We start from the raw sequence: 26,310 nt of genomic DNA on the forward strand, positions 1-26,310 counted from the left end.
AAAAAAAAAACAGGAAAAAGAGGTAAGCTTTGCAAAATCCTAGGGTTGATTAATTGTATTTTCTGCATATATGTTATTCATACACACTTTGCTCTTCACATAGGGGGTTTCGTTTTAGAATGACAAAGCTGGGAAGTCCTAAATGAAACTGTGAAATCGGTGGAATTGTCTTTGGACTGAACCTTTCTGCTCCCTGCTCCTTCATGCCCTTTTCCTCCAGTGCCCATGGTCTTCAAGCTGTTTTTCCCTGCAGACAGCTGACCCTAGCCCAGCACCCAGGCCTAAAATCCGCAGACTATGCTGTACCCCGGGATCTCCCAAACAAGTCAAATCGCAGCAAATGAGAATGTTCAAAATTCATCTGCCCTCTACATGGTTTTGGTAGCTCTGGGCACCTGATCGGGCCTAGCCAATCATAGCACCCAATCCTCCCAGACACAGTGAGTGGTTTACGGATAGCCATATACACCAAGGTGGGAAAATCAGACTCCTACTTGGCATTTTTGGGAACTCTCGGTAAAAAGACAGGCCCTTTTCTCCTTGGGATACCAGCTATGAGGAAAGTAAGCCTAGAACTGTCCGTAGTCATCCTTGCCACTGTCTGGGAAATTGGCCTGACAATGAAAGCTATGCAGAGGGACTGTCTACCTTAAGGGATGGAGAATGGTAACTAATTCCTGATGATATTGTTTTAACCCTGGAACAGCTATGACTGAAACTTGATTGATTCCTTAAAATCCCCAGTTACGTGATTCTGTAAATGGCTATGCAATCTAATTTGAGTTTTTCACTTGCATACAAACATTCCTGATACAATTTTTTCAATTCACTTCACTTTCATAATTGATTTATTTTTAATTGCCCTTTTCACATCCCAAAGGAAATTCAATTGTGATTTCTTTTTCCCTCCACAGTTCCCCTCCTGCTTCTCCCTGTGTCTACAGGCACTTCCGTTCCTACGGTTATAGGACAGCGCCTTAATCCCTTTCCCTCCCTTTCTCTCCACCACCAATCTTCCAATCTCATCATCATCAACTCTGTCTGCTATTAAAACATCTCATGGACTCATCTCTCAATTGGTCCTTCTTCCTTCTCTGCATTTTCTATACTTCAACCAGTGCTGAAGAAATGGGGGTGTTTCAGCCCCCTCTCTATTCTGCCTCAGCCCAAAGGAAGGAGGATGCGTCTGATGATCTAGTACTGCCTTCCCTAGTTCTTACCCAGTGGAGAAGGAGTGGCTGTTCTGATGAGTCAGAGCACACTCTTTGGGGGCATGTTTTGCTTATAGAACAAGTAACTGCCTAAACTCTACCCTCTCTCTTATCCAGGTCCTGCAGGCCATGTGCCCTCTTTTGGGTTTCCCCATGATCCATTTGTCAGCTGACTTGGGCAGTGTGCACCTCTTTGAGGAAGGTGACTGCTCTGGGCACACCCCTTGTTCTGTGTCTCCACCTATATGTAATTGGGTGAGTCAGCTGGGCCTGTTCTGTGGACCTGGCCATTGCAGAGTCAGTGACTGGGAGCTGAAAGTCTCACGTGGGGTTTGAAGTTTAAAAATGGGGCTTCTAGCCAATGGACTGGCAGAAAATGCCAACATGAGGTGAAGAGATGTTGCGTTAGCAGCTATTAATAATCAATATTTGGCTGGGCGCAGTGGCTTACGCCTGTAATCCCAGCACTTTGGGAGGCCGAGGTGGGTGGATCACAAGGTCAAGGGATTAAGACCATCCTGGCCAATATGGTGAAACCCTGTCTCTACTAAAAATACAAAAATTAGCTGGCCGTGGTGATGCACGCTTGCAGTCGCAGCTACTTGGGAGGCTGAGGCAGGAGAATCGCTTGAACCTGGGAGGCGGAGGTTGCAGTGAGCTGAAATCGCACCACTGCACTCCAGCCTGGGGACAGAGCAAGACTCCATCTCAGATAAATAAATAAATAATCAATATTTGTGTGTATCTTCTTCAGTCAGAATCCTAAAAGTAAGAGGAGTTGTAGGATTATTCAGGAACACAAATTGATAACAACGCCCATCCTTGTAACCTTTGGTTATTTCCTTTACTCAGGATCAGCTCTAAGCTTAGTTGCATATTGTTATGTATCACCACAACCTGCTTCTCTGATCACACCTCCCACTCCTCCCTATGCGCAATCTATCCCATAATGACAGTGGGGTGCTTTCCATTTCTCATCGTGCCAAACACTTCCATGCCTATGTTTCTGATACTTTTCTCCACCCTACCTTGACTCCTTTCCTCATGATTCTATCCTTCCTTATTTGTCAAGGACCACTTTGAAATACCAACTCTTTCATAAGGTTTTTCCCAGATTTTTGTTTCTCCACAGGGTTTTTTTTTTTTTGACAAGGTCTTGCTCTGTCACCCAGGCTGGAGAGCAATGGCGTTATCATAGCTCACTACAGCCTCAAACTCCTGAGCTCAAGGGATCCTCCTGCCTCAGCCTCTTGAGTAGCTGGGACTACAGGCACATGCCACCATGCCCAGCTAATTTAATAATTTTTTGTAGAGACAGTCTCCCTCTATTGCCAAGGCTGGTCTCAAGTTCCTGGCTTCAAGCGATCCTCCTGCCTTGGCCTTCCAAAGTGCTGGGATTACAGGCGTGAGCCACTGTGCCCAGCCTCCAAGTCTTACAATAACAATAAATAATTGTTCTTTCCCTTAAGGTGGTATGGCACTTTGTTCTTACTTTCCTTAAGTTAACTTCGTGTTCTATATTGTCTTATAGTTGTCAGTGTGCGCATCAATTTTTCATATAAGAATATAAGTTCTGTGAGGATATGAATTATATTATTCATATTTTTACTGCCTTACTCATGCTACAACAGAACCTGTCATAAAATAGGTGTTTAATATAAAACGTTCTCTCAGCAATCCAATGGAAAAATGAGTTGGCTATGGGGATTGATGCAGGTTGGTTTTGTCCAAGATTCCTAGCCAATTATTTTTCCTATAGTTGAGTCCCGGACTGCCTCTCCTGTTTTACCTACACCCTCATTCAGCCCTAATGTCTCACCCTCAAGCCCCACAGAACTACATAGAGTTGCCTCAAATTGCAATAATGTTTCATGACGCTGTGCTTTCATTAATATTGTCTTGAGTATTTTTCTTATTACTGTCAGCTTGACAGTCCCCCATTAATCCTTCAACACAGTTTACATGTTACCTTCTTTCAAAGCTTTTCCTGACCCCCTTACTACTCACCCTCTACTATCCATCCTGGAAGAACTGGCCCCTCTTCTCTCTGCCCTGTAGACTTAGCATAGACTGCTTTCACAGCACATATGTTGTTTCATAATTTCCCATTTTTATTCCTATCTCCCTCCTTTCATTATTATTGTATCATAACTACTTGAGGGCAGGTCCCTTGCCTCTCTCATCTGTGGTTCTCAACTGCCCCAAAGTTTGAGACATATGTTTTGCTTTGTATTATATTTAGAGACTTCTCTCTAGCCACAAGAATATAAGGCAAAGAGTATGGTTTTTTGAAGGCAAAGAGTATTTTTTTTTTTTAAACTTTTATTAAGTTCAGGGGTACAACTGCAGGTTTGTTACATAAGTAAACTTATGTCATGGGGGTTTGTTGTATAGATTATTTCATCACCCAGGTATTAAGCCTACTACCCATTAATGATTTTTCCTTATCCTCTCCCTCCTCCCACCCTCCACACTCCAAAAGGCCTCAGTGTGTGTTGTTCCCCTCTATGTGTCCATATGTTCTAATCATTTAGCTCCCACTTATAAGTGAGAACATGCGGTGTTTGATTTTCTGTTCCTGTTAGTTTGCTCAGGATAATAGACTCCAGCGCCATCCACATTCCTGCAAAGGACATGATCTCATTCCTTTTTATGGCTGCATAATATTCCATAGGGTGTATATATCACATTTTCTTTATTCAGTCTATCATTGATGAGCATTTAGTTTGATTCCATGTTTTTGCTATTGTGAGAAGTTCTGTAATGAGCACTGTGTGCATGTGTCTTTACAATAGACTTATTTATATTCCTTTGGTTATATACCCAGTAATGGGATTGTTGGGGCAAATGATATTTCTGGTTTTAGATTCTTGGGGAATCACCACACTGTCTTCCACAATGGTTGAACTAATTTACACTCCCACCAACAGTGTGCAAGCGTTCCTTTTTCTCCACAACCTTGCTAGCAACTATTATTTTTTGACTTTTTAGTTATAGCCATTCTGACTGGTGTAAGATGGCATCTTGTGATTTTGATTTGCATTTCTCTAATGATCAGTGCTATTGAGGTTTTTTCCATATGATTGTTGGCCACATGTATGTCTTCTTTTGAAAAGTGTCTGTTCATGTTCTTTGCCCACTTTTTTATGGGATTGTTTATTTTCTTCTTGTAAATTTGTTTAAGTAAGGAATATGTTTAATTTATATTTGTACTACTTTGCTTCTATTCAGTATTTTGAGAATGAGCAGATAAAGAAAATTCCCATACTCAAGCCAGGTGAGTCTTGAAATCATGGAAACAGGCTCATTTATGCAAACGTAGTAATTCCCAGTGCTTACTTACCTGGCATTGGCCTGGCCTCTTTGCTTCAAGGAAGAGATTAATTTTGATTCCACCTGTTCCCGCATCCCCTTTCTATTAATCTTCTATACTTTTTCAAGTTGTCAGGAGAAATATTTTAAAAGGACCCAGTAGGGAGGGGAGATGTCGGCAAATTTGCATCCTCAGACTTTCTTCCAGCTGCCTCTGGTTCATTTCACTATTTCACGTCATCTGGCCTTCTTGCCTTCCTGGCCCTGCCTTGGCTTCTGTGGCTTGACTCCTGTGTTCAGCCTGGTCCTCTAATATGGGTACCCTGGTTTCAACCAACCACCCACCCACCCAATTTTCTGTCCTTCAGCTTCACAACACAGCCACGTGTAAGAGGTGCCCTTTCCACATATGCCACCGTGGTCCCAAGGGGCCCATTCAGGTCGTGCTCAGCCCTTGCCTGACTCCCACTCAAAAGAGAAAAATAAATCCATCAGAACTCTGAATTCCCACTGTGAGGCCTCCACTCACTGCAAAGTAGCATTCCCACCTGATTAGTCACTTGAATTGGATTTCATGAGTAGGATGGAGGCATTGGTTTCATGTTGCACTGCTGGTGTAAGATGGCTTAACTTTATTAAACATATTGGTATGTTGTAAATATGTATGACTCCTTAGAAACCATTAGTTTGCCAAGTCATACTGAGTCATTCTTCTGGAGGACAGCTGAAGGGGTTAATTAAAAACAGCTGCATCTAATCATGCACTAGCATGATATACTTCCTTCTTGGAGGGCACAGGAAAGACAGAACTCACAAAACAAAAAGGAGGCCTTCCGTGGAGATGGGAGTTCTCCAGAAGCCAAGACGAGCGCTAGTAGAGTATGACTGTCTGAGAATCAGTAAAGAATCGGATCAAGCAATTGGCCATAGTTAAGTACAAAAGTTGTCCTAATGTGGCATTAAACAAGAAGAAAACATTGAGATTAAAGACAAAGCATGATTAGGTATATAAAGTATGAACAATGTGCCTTTTCTGTTTAAATTCTTTCTTGCTTGCTATAACTTGGTATTCCTTAAGTTATCCACATTTTAAAGTTAATTTAAAAATAGTGTGCGTTAACCAAAGTTAAAATTATGAGTTTCTTTTCTTTTTCTTTTTTTTTCCGACAGAGTCTCACTCTGTTGCCCAGGCTGAAGTGCGGTAGTGCGATCTTGGCTCACTGCAACCTCCGCCTCCCGGGTTCAAGCAATTCTAACACCTCAGACACCAGAGTAGCTGAGATTGCAGGCATGCACCACCATGCCCAGCTAATTTTTTATATTTAGTAGAGACAGGGTTTAGCTATGTTGGTCAGGCTGGTCTCGAACTCCTGACCTCAGGTGATCCACCCACCTCGGCCCCCCAGAGCGCTGGGATTATAGGCGTGAGCCACCGCGCCTGGCCTATTTTCTTAAACAATTTTTTAAAATTAATATTTTATTTTATTGTGGTTGGAACCTTAAATATATCTACCTTCTTAACAAATTTTAAGTATACAATATATTATTGTTAACCATAGGTATGGTGTTGTACAGCAGATCTCTAGAGCTCACTTAACCGAAACTTGATGGGTGTTAATTAATAACTCTCCATTTCCCAGTGCCCCATCCCCTAGTAACCACCATTTCAGTCTTTGATTTTCTGAATTTCACTATTTTAAATACCTCATATAAGTGGAATCTGGCAGCATTTGTCTTTCTGTTTCTGACTTACTTTGCTTAGCATAATGTCCTCCAGGTCCATCCATGTTGTTGCACATTGTAGAATTTCCTTCTTCTTTTTTTTTTTTTTTTGTTGGAGACAGTCTTGCTCTGTTGCCCAGGCTGGAGTGCAGTGGCGCCATCTCAGCTCACTGCAACCTCCACCTCCCAAGTGATTCTCCTGCCTCAACCCCCCAAGTAGCTGGGACTACAGGTGCATGCCGCCAAGCCTGGCTAATTTTTTGTATTTTAGTAGAGATGGAGTTTCACCATTGTTTCCCAGGCTGGCCTCGAACTCCTGAGCTCAGGCAATCTTCCCGCCCTGGCCTCTCAAAGTCCTAGGATTACAGGCATGAACCCCCAAGCCCGGCCAAATTTCCTTCTTTTTAAAGACTGAATAGTATTCCATCGTTTATTGGTTTCATGTTGCACTGAAACCAATATACTACTTTTTTTTTTTTTTGAGACGGAGTCTCGCTCTATTGCCCAGGCTGGAGGGCAGTGGCAAGATCTCAGCTCACTGCAAGCTCCTCCTCCCAGGTTCACGCCATTCTCCTGCCTCAGCTCCTGAGTAGCTGGGACTACAGGTGCCTGCCACCACACCTGGCTAATTATTTTGTGTTTTTAGTAGAGACAGGGTTTCACTGTCTAAGCCAGGGTGGTCTCAATCTCCTGACCTTGTGATCCGCCCGCCTTGGCCTCTCAAAGTGCTGGGATTACAGGCGTGAGCCACCGCGCCCTATATACTACACTTTTTAAACCCATCCACCTGCTGATGGACATTTAGGTTGTTTCTGCACCTTAGCCATTGTGAACAGTGCTGCAGTGAACATGAGGGTGCTAAGGCCTCTTCAAGATCCTGATTTCATTTCTTTTGGGTATATACACAGAAGTGGGATTGCTGGATTACACAGTAGTTCTATTTTTAATTTTTTGAGAAATTACCACACCGTCTTCCTTAGCAGCTGCACTACTTTGCATTCCTACCAGCAGTGTGCAAGGGTTCCAATTTCTCTACATCCTTGCCAACACTTGTCGTTTGTTTTTTTGTTTGTGTGAGACAAGGTCTTGGTCTGTTGCCCACGCTGGAATGCAGTGGTGCCATCATGGCTCGCTGCAGCCCCAACCTCCTGGGCTCATGCTATCCTCCCACTTTAGCCCTCCTGAATAGCTGCATCCACAGGCACGCACCACTATGCCTAATTTTTTTTTTTTTTTTTTTTTTTGTAGAGACAAGGTCTCACTATATTGCCCAGGCTGGTCTTCAACTCCTGAGCTCAAGCAATCCTCCCGCCTCAGCCTCCCAAAGTGCTGAGATTACAAGGGTGAACCACCATCCCCGGCCTGTCCTTTGTCTTTTTAACAAAAATTATAATAACCATCCTAACAAGGGCAAGGTGATAGCTCACTGTGATTTTGATTTACGTTTCTTTGATGATTAGAGATGATGAGGATTTATAAATATACCTTTTAGGCCATTTATATGTCTTTTGAGAAATTCAAGTCCTTAGCCCATTTTCTAATCAGGTTATTTGTTTTTTGTTATTTAATTTTATGTATTCCTTATATATTTTGGAGATTGATTCCTTATCAGGCATGTGCTTTGCAGAGATTTTCTCCTATTTCATGGGTTGCCTTTTCACTCTGATGATTGTTTCCTTTGTTGTGCAGAAGCTTTTTAGTTTGATATAGTCCCACTTGTTAATTTTTGTTTTTGTTGCTTAGACTTTTCATGTCATATTTATAAAATCATTGTCAAGACTGGTGTCGTGAAGCTTTTCTTCTATGTTTTCTTCTAGGAGTTTCATAGATTTGGGTTTTAAGCCTTTAATCCATTTTGAGTTGATTTTTGTGTATGGAGTAAGTCCAATTTCATCCATTTATGTGTGGATATCCACTTCTCTGAGTACCATTTGTTGAAGAGACTGTCCTTTTCCTATGTATATACTCTTGGTACCCTTGTCAAAGATCAATTCATTGTATGTATGTGGTTTATTTCTGGACTCTATTTCCTTATGCCTTTGTGTATAAACAATAGGCATCTATTACTTCTTTTTCTTTTGAGACGGAGTCTCACTCTGTTGCCAGGCTGGAGTGCAGTGGCATGATCTTTGCCCACTGCAACCTCCCCCTCCTGGGTTCAAGCAATTCTCCTGCTTGGAGCCAGAGAATATGGAAAAGAAAATGATAACTGTGATTTATCCCCTTTTCTGGATCCTTTCTGAGGCTGAGTACTCCATGAAAAATCTCACCTGCCAAAGAATACCTGGCCTTTATCTCTATATTCTGTTCTCTGCTGTGTCACCTTCCTATTTTCAATTTCTCATTCTTTCTCTTTGTCAAGGTTTCTTTAATCGTGCCCTGAACCTTTGGTAGTAAAACCGGTCATCTTTTCTCCCCTAGGTAAGGTGATTTTATTGCCTTTTTTTCTGGGTTCTCAGGTATGAAGATGAGACCAGTTTATGACTAAAACAGATTGAAGGTTATTTTAAATACTTATTACTTAGTACCCTTGTCCAAAATCAAACTCAATCATTTATTATTGCTTTTATTTCTAATGTGAGGACAATTTTTATCCTATCTTTGGGACTAATGGCCAAGATACTACAACAATAACAAGTAACCACTGTATCATACTTCACAGTTTATAAAATGCTTTTCAAGCCAGGTCTGGTGGCTCACACCCTTAATCCCAGTACTTTGGGAGGCTGAGGTGGGAGGATTGCTTGAGCTCAGGAATTCGAGGCCAGCCTGGGCAACACAGAAAGACCCTATCTCTACAAAAAAAAAAATCAGCCCACCATAATGGCGCATGCCTGTGGTCCCAGCCACTTGGGAGGCTGGGGTGGAAGGGTAGCTTGAAGTGGGAAGGTTGGGACTGGAGTGAGCCATGATTGCAACACTGCACTCCAGCCTGGCCAGCAGAGCAAGACCCTCAATAAAAAAATAAAAAATTAAAATAAAATGCTGTTCGTATACCTTCCTTTTGAATTCTCAAAGCTGTGCTGTGAAACAAGTATTATTATTATTACTCTTTTTTACAGGTGTGTAAATTGAGACTTTAGAGGGATAATTTGCTCAAGACACAAAGCTAGAGACTGAGGTGGTTTTATCTCAATCCCAAGCTCTTTCTGTTACCATGTTTAATATGATCATGATGATTACCATTATCACCACGGATATGGTTAGGCTTTGTGTCCACACCCAAATCTCATCTTGAACTGTAATCCCATTGATATGGTTTGACTGTGTCCCCACCCTAATCTCAACTTGAATTGAATCTCCCAGAATTCCCATAGGTTGTGGGAGGGACCCAGGGGGAGGTAATTGAATCATGGGGCCAGTCTTTCCTGTGCTAGTCTCATGAGAGTAAGTCGCATGAAATCTGATGGGTTTATCAGGAGTTTCTGCTTTTGCTTCTTTCTCATTTCTTTTGCCACCATGTAAGAAGTGCCTTTTGCCTCCCGCCATGATTCTGAGGCCTCCTCAGCCATGTGGAAGTGTAAGTCCAATTAAACCTATTTTTCTTCCCAATTTTGGGTGTGTCTTTATCAGCAGTGTGAAAACGGACTAATACACCCATAATCCCCATGTGTCAAGGGAGAGACCAGGTGTAAGTATTGGATCATGGAAGTGATTTCCCCCATGCTGTTCTCGTGATAGTGAGTTCTCATGAGATCTCATGTTTTTATAAGGGGCTCTTCCCCCTTCACTTGGCACTTCTCCTTCCTGCTGCCTTGTGAAGAAGGTGCCTTGCTTCCTCTTCACCTTTCGCCATGATTGTAAGTTTCCTGAGGCTTCCCCAGCCAAGCTGAACTGTGAGTCAATTAAATCTCTTCCTTTATAAATTACCCAATCTCAGGGAGTTCTTTATAGCAGTATACGGACTAATACAACCACCAGCATCATGGCAGCCATCAGTTACTCAGTTCCTACTGTGTTACTAAGAAGAGGGTTAATTATGTCATATCATTTAATCTTTACAATATTCCTATGGTCCTTTATCAATTAGGAAAGCTTTCAGCTTTGAGTTCCATAAAACCCAAATAATTGTGGCTTAAATAAACTGAGTGATCCACCCTCCTCAGCTTCCCAGAAGCAGAAGTCCTAGTGTTGGTTCAGTGACTCAGGGGTGTCAGGGCTCTAGGTCAAATCTCTTGGCCTTCCATTCATGGTTTTATAAAGACCACCATAGCCCAGAGCATTGTGTCATCACGTGACTACATTAAAAGCCAGAATCAGGACAAAACTTATCTCCTCCCGTGCCTTTCCCTTCTCTAGGAAGCTCTTTAGCTGACTTTTCCTTTTCATCTCATCTCAACTCAGCCATGCTCCTACCTAGGCCAGCACTGGGCCTATCTTCCTTGTGATCAAGGAGTCTCCATCCAGGAACTAAACAAAACCTGGGTCTCACTATAGGTCTCACTGCATAAAGGTGCCCAGGAGAGGCCAGAATCAGCCCATACTCTGCACAGCCCACACCTTAAGCTGTGTGACCTGGCTGTGTCAGTCTAGAGGAAGAGGTAGCAGTTTGCAATTTGTCTGCCTATTGGGTTGCATTTTTGTAAATCATATCAAATCCCAGGACCTGCTAGGAATAGCCCTGGTTAGTGAAGAAGACAGTGGTGGGGTTTGGCATTTTAGGAAGTATGCAATGGTGTCTGCCACTGGAAGTTGTGAATAGTCCATTTGAAAGATGAGGAAATCGAGGCTTGAGGAAATTAAATAAATAAATTTGCCAAGGTGACACTGTTGCCAACTCACAAAGTAAAAGTTGCAAATGAGCTTTGACTCTGAGGCCTAGAGTCCCATCACTCATCTGGGTTTTTTTTAAGCCTAATATCGGCTCTGCAAATTGATACAGACTCAGAATCCTAAAAGCTATACAAAATTGATTTTTGAAGGAACTAGTTTCCTGATGAACAAAAATGGAAAACTGATCAATCTACTGACATGACTACTTTTAGAGGCTTCCAAGGTGTCATTAGTTATAAATGGGGCAAAGGATATTGAACATGATACTTATTGGTAAAAATTCTTCAAGGCTTTTAGCCTGTCCTGACTTGTAAGGAGAATCATCCTGTCAGAAGAATTAGGAATTCTAACTCTAGTTGCCAAATCTATCAACGATTTCCTTTGTGACAGTCTATATTCACTTACCTCCATTTTTTCCTCAGGCTAATAATTTATGTCAGTTGGAGCTCAGTGTTTTATGAACCAAGGGTGAAATTATTAAATTTTATTGTTTGTGATTCCTTCCTTAAGTTATATTCCTATAATTGCAAACTTACTACATTCCCTAACCTCTATTTTGAATTTATTGCTAGCCTTCTTACTGCCTTTTCAGATCTCAGAAGTAAACTTCAAATATTTACAAATCTCAATTTCATGTTTTCCCTTTCATAAATCTGTGGGCAAATTCGGTGCTGGAGACAGAGAGTAATAAATCTGGATATTTATGTATTGTGCCAGCAGGCGCTGCACAAACTTCCCTGCATAGCTTGGTCAATGAGCCTCAGTCTTGACCTGTAACACTGGCTCTAGTCTAATTCTGAGGCTCATATTAACAGAATCATTATAAAACATCTGGTGACTTGTATATACAAAATCCCTTCCCTCAGTTATAATTTGCAATCAGACAAGTTTAGTGGGCACATATGTTCTCCATGTTAGCAAAGGAAAGTGCAACAGTGGTGTTTATTAATGTTTATTGTATCTGTCTTTAAAGATAGGGACATAGCAATGACTTACCCTAGTTTTAAGGTTATGACCAAACCTGCAAGTGATATGAAAAGCTATTATTTTTGAAGATCTCTCATTCCATGCATATTTGATGTGCTACAAAAAATGAAATATAAACGTTTTAGAAGAAAACACTGTGGAATTAAAAAACAATTTTACAGTAGAGAAGGTCTTACTTAAACATGATACAAAATCCAGAAGCCATAAATGAAAGGCTGCTAAAATTGATGATGTAAAAATTTAATGTTTATGTGACGACAACATCCAAAACAAAGTCAGAGACGGATGACAAACTGGGGAAAAATATATGCATCCCATATATCCAAGGGCTATTTTTAATATGCAGATCTTATAAATGAAGATGAAAAAGATAAATTACTCAATTATAAAAGCAGATATAAAACACAAGTAGGAAGTTTACAGAGAAACTAATACAAGTAGTAAAAGCGCACACACACACACACACACACACACACACACACAAACCAAGTTTAGGCCGGGCGCGGTGGCTCACGCCTGTAATCCCAGCACTTTGGGAGGCTGAGGCAGGTGGATCACTTCAGGCCAGGAGTTCAAGGCCAGCCGGGCCAACATAGCAAAACCCCATTTTTACTTGAAATACAAAAATTACAGGTGCCTACCTGTAATCCCAGCTACTTGGAAGGCTGAGGCACAAGAACTGTGTGAACTGGGGAGGTGGAGGTTGCAGTGAGTCAGGATTGCACCACTGCACTCCAGCCTGGGCGACAGAGTGAGACTGTGTCTCAAAAAAAAAAAAGAAAAAGTTTAACATAATTTATAATTCAAGAAATAAGAATCAGAACAATAAAATTTCAATTATTCCATTAGCAAAAATTAGAAAGTTGTAATGAAACCCATTGTTGGCAAAGGTGTGAGCAACAGACTCCTTCATATATTGTTGATGGGAGGATAAATTAGTGCAGCCATTTAAAAGGGCACTTTGGTAGAATCGATTGAAATGTAACATATGCTTGTGTCCTTTGACTTGGGAACTCCACTTACAAAATTCTATTTTTCTTGCCTTTTGTGCAAAGATATATGTGTTTGAGTGCTCTTTTAGCATTGTTTGTACTTTCAAAAGCTGTAAACACCTTTTTTTTTTTGAGATGGAGTCTCACTCTGTCACCAGGATGGAGTGCAGTGGCACTTTTTTGGCTCACTGCAACCTCCACCTCCCAGGTTCAAGCGATTCTCCTGCCTCAGCCTCCCGAGTAGCTGGGACTACAGGCGCACACCACCACACCTGGCTAATTTTGTATTTTAGTAGAGATGGGGTTTCACCATGTTGGCCAGGATGGTCTCAATCTCTTGACCTCGTGATCCACCTGCCTCAGCCTTCCAAAGTGCTGGGATTACAGGTGTGAGTCACCGTGCCTGGCCTGTAAACACCTCTTATGTCCATCAATTGTACATGTCTACAATGGAAAGTAGGAAATGTATGTAGTTCTTTAAAAAGATTATTGGCCAGGCGCGGTGGCTCAAGCCTGTAATCCCAGCACTTTGGGGAGGCCGAGACGGGCGATCACAAGGTCAGGATGATTGAGACCATCCCTGGCTAACACGGTGAAACCCCATCTCTACTAAAAAAATACAAAAAACTAGCTGGCGAGGTGGTGGTGCCTGTAGTCCCAGCTACTGGGGAGGCTGAGCAGGCGAGAATGGCGTTAACCGGGAGGCGGAGTTGCGTGAGGCCGAGATGAGCACCCTGCACTCAGCCTGGGCAACAGAGTGGAGACTCCATCTCAAAAAAAAAAAAAAAAAAAAAAAAAAAAAAAAAAAAAGATTATTTAGCTCTGTATGCTCAAGACTAGAAATGACTTCTATAAAATTTCTTTGAAATAAAACTATAGAAATCTTAATTTTTTAAACAAAAAATAAAAAACACTAGAGGATATTCTCTATAATCATTGATTATCTGAATATTTGTTATTTGGGTCCTCATAGCAACAAGATTGACAATAAAGTAAAAGCCATCACAACATGAAAATATACACAAAATAACTGGTCATTCAAATCTTCCTTGCTATCTGTCTCTGCCCATCAGACGACCAGAACAGTTCAAATCATACACATAACAATTGTTTGTTAGTTTTAGTCTAATCAACAAGAAGCCAAAAACATTAACAATGATGACAAGGGAGGCATTTCAAAACAAAATAATTTGAATGTCAAATCATTTTTAACTAGATCCTTGGGAAAGCTAGAATAAAGCTTGGAAATAGTTTTGTACAAATGACTCTCCTTAAGATAATGCTGTAAAAATTAAATGTGAATAGAAAGATATTATATTGAGCTATCATATGATTTGGAGTGGGGAAGGACCCAAACCTTCACTCCCATCTACACTTGATTTCTTCTTCTAAGAAATGGCACATGGTTGCTATTAAAATGTAATTTTTTTTAAATGAGAAATTTTTTTTTCTTTTTTTTTTTTTTGGTTTTTTAAAAAATTAAACCCCAAGCAGGGCGTGGTAGCTCATGCCTATAATCCCAGCACTTTGGGAGGCTGAGGTGGATGGATCAACAGGTCACGAGTTCAACACAAACCTGGCCAAGATGGGGAAACCCCATCTCTATTAAAAAATACAAAAATTAGCTGGACGTGGTGGCAGGAGCCTGTAATCCCAGCTACTTGGGAGGCTGAGGCAGAAGAATTGCTTGAATTCAGGAGGTGGAAGCTGCAGTGAGCTGAGATCGTACCACTTTACTCCAGCCTGGGCGACACAGCAAGGCTCTGTCTCAGAAAAAAAAAAAGAAAAAAAAATTAAATCCCAACAAAACATTTTCTCACTCTTAATTATATTTTGGTCTCAGTTTTAAAAAACCCTTTTTCAACTGCTGTTACCTTGGTATAACCTCTTGCATATCCTTAAGTGAATAGAGCAGGCCAAATTGTTTCCTCCTGCTTGAGTTAAAGTTTCAAAATTATGTGCATACAAACATGTAAAAAATTAAAAAAACAAAATTAAAAAAAAAAATTTTATATGTATAATTACAGATGTATATGTGTTTGCATATACATAAAACATTCCCGGTAGGACACACAATAAACTGTTGATGGCAGCACCTCTGGTGAGAGAATCATTGAGAATTTCAGGACCAAGAAGGAGACACGTACATTTTACTATTAATTCTTTGTATAATTTTTGGATCTTTGAATGTAAGCACATGTTAATTCTATAATTTAAAAAAATTCTAGGCCGGGCGCGGTGGCTCAAGCCTGTAATCCCAGCACTTTGGGAGGCCGAGACGGGTGGATCACGAGGTCAGGAGATCGAGACCATCCTGGCCAACACGGTGAAACCCCGTCTCTACTAAAAAAATACAAAAAACTAGCTGGGCGAGGTGGCGGGTGCCTGTAGTCCCAGCTACTCGGGAGGCTGAGGCAGGAGAATGGCGTAAGCCTGGGAGGTGGAGCTTGCAGTGAGCTGAGATCCGGCCACCACACTCCAGCCTGGGCGACAGAGTGAGACTCCGTCTCAAAAAAAAAAAAAAAAAATTCTAGCTAATAAAATTAATTAATAAATTAACAGAATCAAAAGGAAAGAACTAGCTCTATCAATAGGTATTTTCAATCATTGTTGAAGATTATCTTATTGTTCAGTAACAAATTACACAGAGTGAACAAGAAAGCAAATATTTCACCAAAAGCAATCCTGTAGCTTTAATAAAAATCTCCCTCAATGTGAGACCAGGGCCAATCATCCACACACAAGTGTCCTAAACCACAATTAAATTTATAAGAGGGGCCGGGTGCCTATAATCTCACGCCTATAATCCAGCACTTTTGGAGACTGAGGGAGGCAGATCACATGAGCTCAGGAGTTTGAGACCAGCCTGGCCAAAACAGTGAAACCCTGTCTCTACTAAAAATACAGAAATTAGCCTGCCATGGTGGTGCATGCCTGTAGTCCCAGCTACTCAGGAGGCTGAGGTAGGAAAGTCACTTGAACCTGGGAGGTGGAGGTTGCAGTGAGCCGAGATTGTGCTCCAGCCTGGGTAACAGAGCAAGACTCCTTCTCAAAAAAATAAGTAAATAAAAATTAATTTATAAGGGGATTCACACCACTATGTTTTGTTCTCTAATCTTTCATTTCCAGCATCTCATAAATTAGGCATCTAAACTTCCCAGTGAAATTCACGGTTGCAATTAAAATCTGAATTTTTTTTTAAGTGAGAAATTTCCATGAAAATGTTTCCCAGCTGAGCATAGTTGCTCAGGCCTGTAAAATCCTAGCACTTTGAGAGGCCAAAGTGGAAGGATTGCTTTAGGCCGGGAGTGCAAGACTAGCCCGCACAATATAGGGAGACCTGGTCTCTAACAAATAAACTAAATAAATAAAATGCTAAGAAAAAGAAAATGTTTCTCTTCCAGAGTGAATTAGATACGTTTTAGAATTTCCTCAACTATTTCTAGACGTGTAAACAAGTCTATGTAGAGGTCAAGGTCAAGAAAAGATACTATTTAAACTTTGGAGGACCCTTTGTCTTTCTTAGAAATCTTGTCTTTCATGCGCTTTCCTTTGTCTTTCTCTTTCCCTTTCTATCCTCACTCCTGAACCTACGCGTAGCCTAATAGAGGTGCATGGTTTGGCATCCCTGGTCTGGCTATCTGTCTCAGCTCCCAGGTCCCTGAGTTCGTCTCAAACGTTGTAAGCTTATAGAGCTGCAGTTGTTCCCTATGTTCTACTTAGCTAATTGGTAGTAATAAATCACAGTTATTGAATGCTTGCTATGTACTAGGCATGGTGCTGAGGGCTTTTCTCAAGATGGATTCTCAAAATCATTCTCATTTAGCAGACGAGGAAACTGCAAAAATAACGTGATTCTGATCCAGGGAGACACAACTGCACAAACTCTAAAAGCATCCCTCATCTAACCTGTCCATCAGCAAATCCTGTCTAAAATCCAGCCATTTCTCAGTACCTTCCCTGCTGCCACCCTAATCACTGCCAGCACCATCTCTTGCCTGGGTTATTACAAGGGAAGGGCCTCCAGCTGGTCTTCTTTCTTGTTATTTTACCTCATTCTTAAAAATCTTTAAAATGTGAGCTAGAGCATATCACTACTCTGCTTCCCATCTTACCTGAAAGACAAACAAAGTGCATAATGGCTTGAAGGCCCTACACCATCTGACTCTACCCCTCTGAAATCAGCTACTACTATTGGTCCCTTGATTGACTCCGCTTTACCCATATTACTTTTACAACTCCTGATTTCTGAATTTTAGAAAACAGACTAATTGCATTTCAGTGATGATCAAATGACTTTAGTTTTTAAATAGATAGGGATTAAATGTTGCACTGTGAATTTATTTACTGTCTACCCCCAGTAGAATGTCAGCTCTAAAAGGTCAGAAACTATTTGTTCTGTTTGCTATTATTTCCAGTGTCTAGAACAGTGCCTGGTACATAGTCTGTGTGCAAAAATACTTGTTGTGTTTATGAGTGAATGAGTGGGGGAAAAACCCCCACATACTTTGGAATTAGATATAACTGGGTTCAAATTTCAGCTTTATCAAGTATTATGTGTATGTTCCTTTATAAGGTTTTCCCTTTTCAACTGGGCATAGTGGCTACACCTGTAATCCCAGCACCTTGGGAGGCTGAGGCAGGTGGATCGCTTGAGGTCAGGAGTTCCAAACCAGCCTGGCCAACATGGTGAAACCCCGTCTCTACTAAAAATACAAAAATTAGCCAGGCATGGTGGTGTGCACCTGTAGTCTCAGCTACTCAGGAGGCTGAGGCATGAGAATTGCTTGAACCCAGGAGGTGGAGCTTGCAGTGAGTTGAGATGGTGCCACTGCACTCCAGCCTGGGCGACAGAGTGAGAACCCTGCCTCGAACAAGCAAACAAACAAACAAACAAACAAAAGGCTTTTCCCTTTTCTGAATATCAGTTTCATCTTGCACAAAATTGGAATAGAGGTAGCAATTTCATACATTTTGGGAAATGTTTAGTGATATCACAGATGTTGTGTGCCTGACAAAGGTTTTGATAAATTTTAACTATTTCTAGCCCCTTCTCTCCTCTTCCAGTTTTTCTACAAGGGAGGTAGAGAGAAATGAATATTTAAAGTCAAACTGGTATTCACTGAAGTAATTTAATAAATGTTTCTTGAGCATCTACTTGTTGCAGACTAGAGACACAAAGATGAATGAGTTAGTATGCACATCCTTAAGGAACTCATTTTAGTGTAATGATTATTAAACCAATACTAAGATATGCATAAATAAAAAGTTTTCCTCATAGAGCATGAAAATATTAATCCTGCACTTACCAGTATTCTCCCTTGTACCTGAAAAAATTATTACCTTAATATTCTTAGTTTTAATATTTTTTAATTATACTTTAAATATACAGCCAAACATTTAGACAAACACAACAATCTATATCCATTCAGATTAATTAGTGTCATTGAATTTTTCAGGTTTCTTTATTCTTCCTAGTGATATCATATTAAATTTGCAGTTTTAAAACAAATACTATAAAACAGTATGAAAAGTTTATTTTAGGACCGTTGAATGATTTTTTTTAATGAACAAATGATAAAGGGTGTTTTTGTTTGTTTGTTTGTTTGTTTTTTGTTTTTTTTTTTGAGACGGAGTCTTGCTCAGTCGCCCAGGTTGGAGTGCAGTGGCCAGATCTCAGCTCACTGCAAGCTCCGCCTCCCGGGTATACGCCATTCTCCTGCCTCAGCCTCCGGAGTAGCTGGGACTACAGGCGCCCGCCACCTCACCCGGCTAATTTTTTAAATATTTTTTAGTAGAGACGGGGTTTCACCACGTTAGCCAGGATGGTCTCGACCTCCTGACCTCGTGATCCACCCGTCTCGGCCTCCCAAAGTGCTGGGATTACAGGTTTGAGCCACCGCGCCCAGCCTGATAAAGGGTGTTTTTAAATAGCATGCATTACAGAAAAAATTATCCATTTGAAAAAACTTTTATTTTTAATTTACCACTCAATGTTCATTAAACAGAGAATTGTTGTGGATCTATGCACAGTTCACAAAAGTGAATATCAATGAAATATAGCGTACACAACAGTTGAATGGTCCCTAAATTGTTATTACTATCACTTCAATTATTTATGCAGTAAACTGTATAATATAACAATAACATTAAAAGATAAATATAGACCTTAGCTCCCTGATGTGCTACTTCTTCCTCCAAATCATATTTACAATTAACCAGAAGTTGGAATTCCAAGTCTTATTGAGAAATAGTTCACTTGCTTTTGAACTGTACCAGCTCCTTCTCCAAGTCTCCCTACTGTACTCCACGTCTGATGAAGCATTTATTTGAACAAACAAAATACATATGTACAAATAAATACAAGTGTCAGGAGCTGACATACAAATGCAAACACATGTCTTTCCCCAGGCCCACTATGACAGCATGACAGGCTAAAGAGCCTTTTGAATGGAAACTACATAAAGCATCAAGCCCCTGAAAAGAATGACCAGACAAAAGCTCCGCAATCAATTGAATGTCTTTAGGAGACACACTTTTCTTTTTAAAAGTGTGACACTTTGATGACTCAGTGGCAGGACAGGTAATAAAGGAATGGCTACCTGGAGGCTGTGCATGGCAGGAGGAGAACAGCTGAACACCATAGTCTTCCCAACCCTGCCGCCTGACTGTCGAAGAATGAAGGACACGTTTAGGAATCTCCCTGCACGGAGATGCCAGGAAACCAATCATCACCCAGCCACTTTGTGGGGCCATTAGCAGAGCCTCAAACTCCATCTTTTTTTAAACAAAAGCACAAAGAAAATAATTTTTCATCTGAGGAATCACCTTAAGATCCCCAAATGGAAAGTAAGGGGAGCAGTAAACCTCTAATGCCAGGTGGGCAGCTCTGACACAGGGCATTAAGGTAAGAAGGTTATTTATGACAAAAGAAAGGAGACAAGATTCCAAAGTGGGAGACAGAAGGACAGAGGTCATTGGAGCCCACCTTTATCCCCTGCCCCATTCAAATGCAGAGGACAAGGACTTCCATAAGAAACCAGGTGCCACGCGTGACCCAAGGGGAAAAGCCTCACTTTAACTCCTTGATATGGTCTGGTTGTGTTCCCACCCAAAATCTCATCTGGAATTGTAGTCCCCATAATCCTTGTGTGTGTCAAGGGCAGAACCAGGTGGAGGTAATCGAATCTGGGGGCGTTTCTCCCATGTTCTCGTGATAGAAAGTGAGTCTCACGAGATCTGATGGTTTAGTAAGCGTCTGGCATTTCCCCTGCTGGCACTCATTCTTTCTTCTGCTGCCCTATGAAGAGGGCAGAAGGTAAGGTACCTTCTGCCATGATTGTAAGTTTCCTGAGGCCTTCCCAGCCATGCGAACTGTGAGTCAATTAAACCTCTTTTCTTTATAAATTACCCCATTTCAGGTATTTCTTCATAGCACTATGAGAATGGACTCATATCCTCCTCTTCCAGGTAAGTTAGGCAAAGAGTACGTTTCCTCCACAAAACAAAAGATGATTGCCTCAGAATGCCCTGTAACTTTGCCTGCAAGAAGCCTGCAGTAAGACCTCTTCTTAGGGCCAGTCTGAAGGCCACACCCTCCCCTTAGCCCCTAATTTGGGATGCAAAAGCTGTCCCTGAGACTTCAGATGATGAGGATTTGTCTTTGGAATTTGCGATTCACTTTTCAGACTGACCTTCTGCTATATTTTCTTTTGCTTCTCTGGGATTTCAAGCTTGAGAATAGAGTAGGGAAAAAAGTTCTGTGCTCTCCTTTGGGACATTATTTTCCATGGTACCCTTGGGAAGAGGGTAACGGGTAAGTCTTGATGGAATTGTTCTGTGTTTCCAGGCTCCCCTCTGAAATTAATCCTCTAGAGGCATGGAAGGGAGCCTGATGGACTCTTCTGGGCTGTATCCCAGTTAGGAAGCCAAGTCTTTCTAATTCCTAGACAGGCCAGCGCTTTCTGCTGAACAGAGGCCTGCTAGACCCTGAGTAGGGGAAGCCCAGGCTGCTTCTGAGGCAAATGATGACCTTAATCATTTTCAGAGGTATGGTTTTCACCTGGGAAGGAACGTGAGACGACAACATGGCATTCAGTGAATATTTATGAGCGAGCGGAGAAAGCTCTTTCTTTCTTCCTGTAAGTGGCAGAAAGGGTAGCTGGAAGCTGTGCCAATATAGGAGACCAGGAATTCCTAGCCTGGGAGGAAGGAAGGGCAGGGACACAAAGGGACAGTGGGAGAGGAGGAAGCAAATTCCAGCCAGGCTGGCTCTCCTAGGTGGAGTGGCAGTGAAACTCTCTTCTTCAGACTCTGTCTTAGAGAAGGATGGGGCCGGAAGAGGTACCCTCTCTCAGCAGGTGTTGGGATGTGTGTGTGTTTGTGGGGGTTTAATCAGGCCATCTACGAGCACATTCATAGACCCTTGGCTACTAATGCTGCCCAATTCCAAGCATGTTTAGCTTTAAATACTTCTTGTCTCGTAATCTAGGGCCAAATATCTGGAGGTAGGAACTGGCCGCCATAGCCTGTTGCTCCCCACAAGGATGAGGACAAGGGCTCCACTGGGCACTTTTCCTAGGCATGGCCAGGGTTGTTATAAAGCATGGGGTGGGAGGATGGTTGTGGTTTCTGTGGTATAGCTACCGATCAATGTAGCATTTGATTGATCCAGTTTCTCCAGAGAAGGGATTGTGGTGGGAAAACCATGAGGCTGAGGAGGTGGATACTTACAGGTCCTGGTCCAGCTGACTGGGATCTTGGGATCACTCCCTTCTCCAACCTGAGTGGTTCCCCAAACTTTTTTTTCTCTTTTCTTTTTTGAGATGGAGTCTCGCTCTGTCACCCAGGCTGGAGTGCAGTGGCGCAATGTCGGCTCACTGCAAGCTCCGCCTCCTGGGTTCATACCATTCTCCTGCCTCAGCCTCCCGAGTGGCTGGGACTACAGGCTCCCACCACCACACCCAGCTAATTTTTTGTATTTTTAGTAGGGAAGGGGTTTCACCATGTTAGCCAGGATGGTCTTGATCTCCTGACCTCGTGATCTGCCCACCTCAGCCTCCCGAAGTGCTGGGATTACAGACATAAGCCACTGTGCCTGGCCAACTTTTTTATTTAAATTACAGAATTGTCTGACAAAGGAACTCTTTTAAGGAGCCTTAATATTAATATATCAAAAGATCAAGGCAGAGCTGCCCTCATTGAAGGGGTTGGGGGACCTGGAGCTCACCTTCTTCACTCCTTCCCTGACTGCAAGGAAGGATGGGGGGGGGCAGGGGTGGGAACTCCTCGGAGCAGTGTGGAAGCCGTTGTGGATGACTCTCAAGCCCTGTGCAATCTTTAAATCTCATGATTAAAAATATCTTTCTTCTGGAGTGCTGGTATTGATAACTGGCAAATTTGGGAGTGGAAGGAGAATGAAGGAAAAAGGGAGGGAGAAAACCACCCTTATAAATTTAGAACTCCCAGGGCAGGAGTCCCAGACTGGGAGAATGTCTCAATGTTTCAGCAGCGTTCAGTGTGCTGTGTCACTGTTTGTCTTGGCCTTTTTTGGCTGTGAGTGGCGTAAATGAATGTGCTTCATTTCCTCAGCAACAGGACTGGGTCGCACGTGTCCCCTCCCCTGGTGAGCAACCCGAGGAGTGAGTGGGGTGTCATAGAGTTGCCAGGGACAGGCTGACAGTAGTACCAAATTAGGAAAAGGACCGACGGAGGATGCCTGGCCAATCTGCATCCCCGACGCTCAGCCAGCAAAAATCAGTGGAAGTGTGTGTAATCCTGCTTAGACTAGGATGGCATGTGCTCTGCCAGTAATGCAGGAAAAAGGATAATCAAGCAGGACATGGTTCTTTAATAAGTTTAAAGCTAAACATCATCAAAATGCTGCAACACAATACCAGGGGCTGGAAGTGGTTAGCGTTGTGATTACAGAAAGGGCATCAGTATAGGATGTCATATCTCACAAAGATCCAGGAAAATGTCTAGCATTCGTTTTTATAAACAAAGCATAGCACACTGGAGTTATTTCTTATTTCAAACATATAGTCACACACTACCTTTATTTAGAACATGGGCGAGGAGATCGGAATGGCATATAAATCCAGGACAAGACTTGGTATGTAAGTTCCTCCTCAAAAAAGCAAAATGCAAGGCCTATTCTAAACAAATCCAGGGCAGTTCAGCTCCTAAGCATTGTTAATGTTTTCATTAAAGGTACAGTCACTATGTTCCAAATCCTCCTTTCAAAGATCAGATCCAGATTTTCCAGCTAATGAAACAATGAAGTCATTTCTACAAAAACCAGAAGAGAGACCTTAGAAAAAGATTGCAGACTAGATCATTACAGTTGCAGAGGCCAGTAGATTTGAGTGAAACACACACTCACACAGGGACATGTAAAATGTAGTCCCTATGAGGCAAATCTTAGAAGCTGAAGTGATATATTAGACTGTGAATAAAAGACAGCATGAATCAAATATCTCATCTGCAGCCACCCCCTCCTGCTGCTGCAGCTCCACAGTAGAGCTTTGTGAGTGTGTGTGTGCGCGCGCGTGTGTTTCCTTTCAGTTCCTGGCATCAGTTTAAGAACCACAGTTGTGGCTTGTGACTGTGCCTCAGCATGCCAATGCAGGGTGTTGCTGTTTAGAGTAGTTAGCCTATTGGGAACAAAAGGTATTTGATCTTCTCTCTTCTCCTTAAGCTCAATCTACCTAAATGTGGCTTGGCTTTGTGGTGAGACACATGCTGAACTGCTGGAAAGGGCAGAGCTTAAAATATATGGGTGCCAGTTCATTGTTGGCGACCACACTTTCCCTTGCGGTAAAAATCTTACAGACAAGCATGAGCCTACATTTCCAAATGCATGTTCCCGTTGAATGAGTTCCCTAAGGTGGATGGTCGGGGGAAGAATATATTAGGGAGGCCTGTGTCATAAAAACTCAGGGCCTGCCCTCTTTCTGCATTTCTGCCATGGAGTGTGCTAGCCTGTGAGTAGTTGGGGAAAGGAATAAAACATTTCTACTCACGGAAACGTGTGGGGTGGTAGGGAGGGAGAAAGAAAGCATGTTGCCAATGTATATTTTTGGCATGGGCAAATACTTCTTGGTGAAGTTCTAAGTGCTAGATTTAGAAATCCCCTGGCCTTTTTGAGTTGTGTCAGGGCGTTTTTCACACACACTGATGAAAACTACACTCACCTTAATGCCAAAAAACCCTTGAGCATTTTCTGCGCCATTGGGCACATTCTGTGAGTGGAAGGAACGTGGAATTACAGGGGGAAATTGACTTCACTGGTGACCTCCAGAAGACCTGAATGGTACAGGAAAAAAGAGTTTCATTGATTTACTGCCTATCTCAAGAGAAAAAGGAGACTTTACAGCTGTTCATCACCAATCATTATGCAAGTATATAATGTGAATCATATGTAAGTGTATCATAGTTTCCTGGGGGTACATTGGCTTCTGGTTATATAAGTATCAAAAGGTGAGTAGTTGGTTGTAGTTTCAATGGCAAACCAGTGGCAAGAAGTTAGTGTTATTTTTCTTACTGGTCTTGCCTGTAGCTATGGAGATTCAGATATGGGATCAAGTGGAGTAAATTGGTGGACCAGTTTGCCTTTAGAGGCTCTTAGCCAGTAGTGGCACTAAGCCCCCACAAACATCCATCAATAAGCATTCAATCCAAGGAAAAACACTCTGCTTCCTCTGCAAATGCAGCTTCAAAATAACTCCCCTAAACCCCTTTCTCTCTAACCAGCTTTTGGTACCTTTCTATATAGACATTCTGCCACCAAAACTGATCTTGCACTTGGCAAAAATGATGCCTCCTCATCAAACTACAGTGAGAAAGAGATGGGTTTCTTTTATGATTGTACAGATCAGCGTCCTGAAAGAAAACAGATGACAGACTCAATGTAGGTAATGTGAAGGGACTGTTTACAAAGGTGTCTGCAGGTTGGAAGGAAACCATGAGAGGTAGTGCAGCATCCCAAGGCTATTAACAAAGGCGAGTTCCTCTAATCTGGAAAGGTGAGGAGGACCGGGTATTGGAATTGAAGGGAGATAACTGTGAAGAGGCTCACCTGACATGACCCTGGAAGTGAGTCCAAGAAGAATTGATGAGAATGAATGCACTGACCTCACTCTCCTTCCTCCTCATATCCTGCTGGTGCTCGTCAGCAGCCAAACCTAATGGGAAACCTAGATCAATGATGCCGTCTATATAGGTCAGCCTCCCAAGGCATAGGCAGCATAGGGAGGATGGAAAGGGGATCTGGAGGGCAAATGAGTGGTGTCCAGCATCGGTAAGCCTGGCTTCAAATCTTGTTTCTTTCCAGTTAGCTGATGACCTTTGGCAAGTGATTTAATTTCTCTCAGCCTTTCCTCTGAGGAGACAGTCACTTAGATATCATTTCTGTTCCACAGCCCCCGTCTCCATTCCAACTCCAATAAAAGGGGATTGTTAATGTTATGATTTCTCATAAGGAAGAAGACTTTAAATGACATTCACATTTATCCTACTTACCCAAATGTTTTAACTCAATAATGTACAGTTTAATGCTTAATGATTTCACGTTTGTTATTTATTGTGACTACAAAATTTTTAGCAGCTTTACTGAGATACAACTCACATGCAATAAACTGCACATGCTTAAGGTATAAAATTTGTTGTTTTGACATATGTAGACACCCATAACACTATCACCACATCAAGACAATAAATATCACCCCAAAAGTTTCCTCTTGCCTCATTGTAATCCCTTCCTCTTCCTTCTTTATTCCTCTTCGTCATCCATTGATATTTGCATTCTGTCACTATGTCAGGCTTCTCTAGAGGGATAGAACTAATAGGATATGGGAGTTTATTAAGGAGTATTAACTTACACGATCACAAGGTCCCACAATAGGCTGTCTGCAAGCTGAGGAGCAAGGAAGCCAGTCCGAGTGCCAAAGCTGAAGAACTTGGAGTCCAGTGTTTGAGAGCAGGAAGCATCCAGCATGGGAGAAAAATGTGGGCTGGGAGGCTATGCCCATCTCTCTTTTCATGTTTTTCTGCCTGCTTTATATTAATTGGCAGCTGATTAGATTTTACCCACCTGATTAAGGGTGGATCTGCCTTCCCTAGTCCACTAACTCAAATGTTAATCTCTTTTGGCAACACCCTCACAGACACACCCAGGATCAATACTTTGTATCCCTCAATCCAATCAAGTTGACACTCAGTATTAACCAACACAGTTGGGTTGCATTTATTAAAAGTTTATAGAAAAATAATCATATGTATTCTTTTTTAAAATCTGGTTTCTTTCCCTCAGC

Source organism: Rhinopithecus bieti, unplaced genomic scaffold (genome assembly GCF_001698545.2).
Source record: "Rhinopithecus bieti isolate Rb0 unplaced genomic scaffold, ASM169854v2 scaffold_71, whole genome shotgun sequence".
In the NCBI taxonomy this organism is placed as follows: Eukaryota; Metazoa; Chordata; class Mammalia; order Primates; family Cercopithecidae; genus Rhinopithecus; species Rhinopithecus bieti.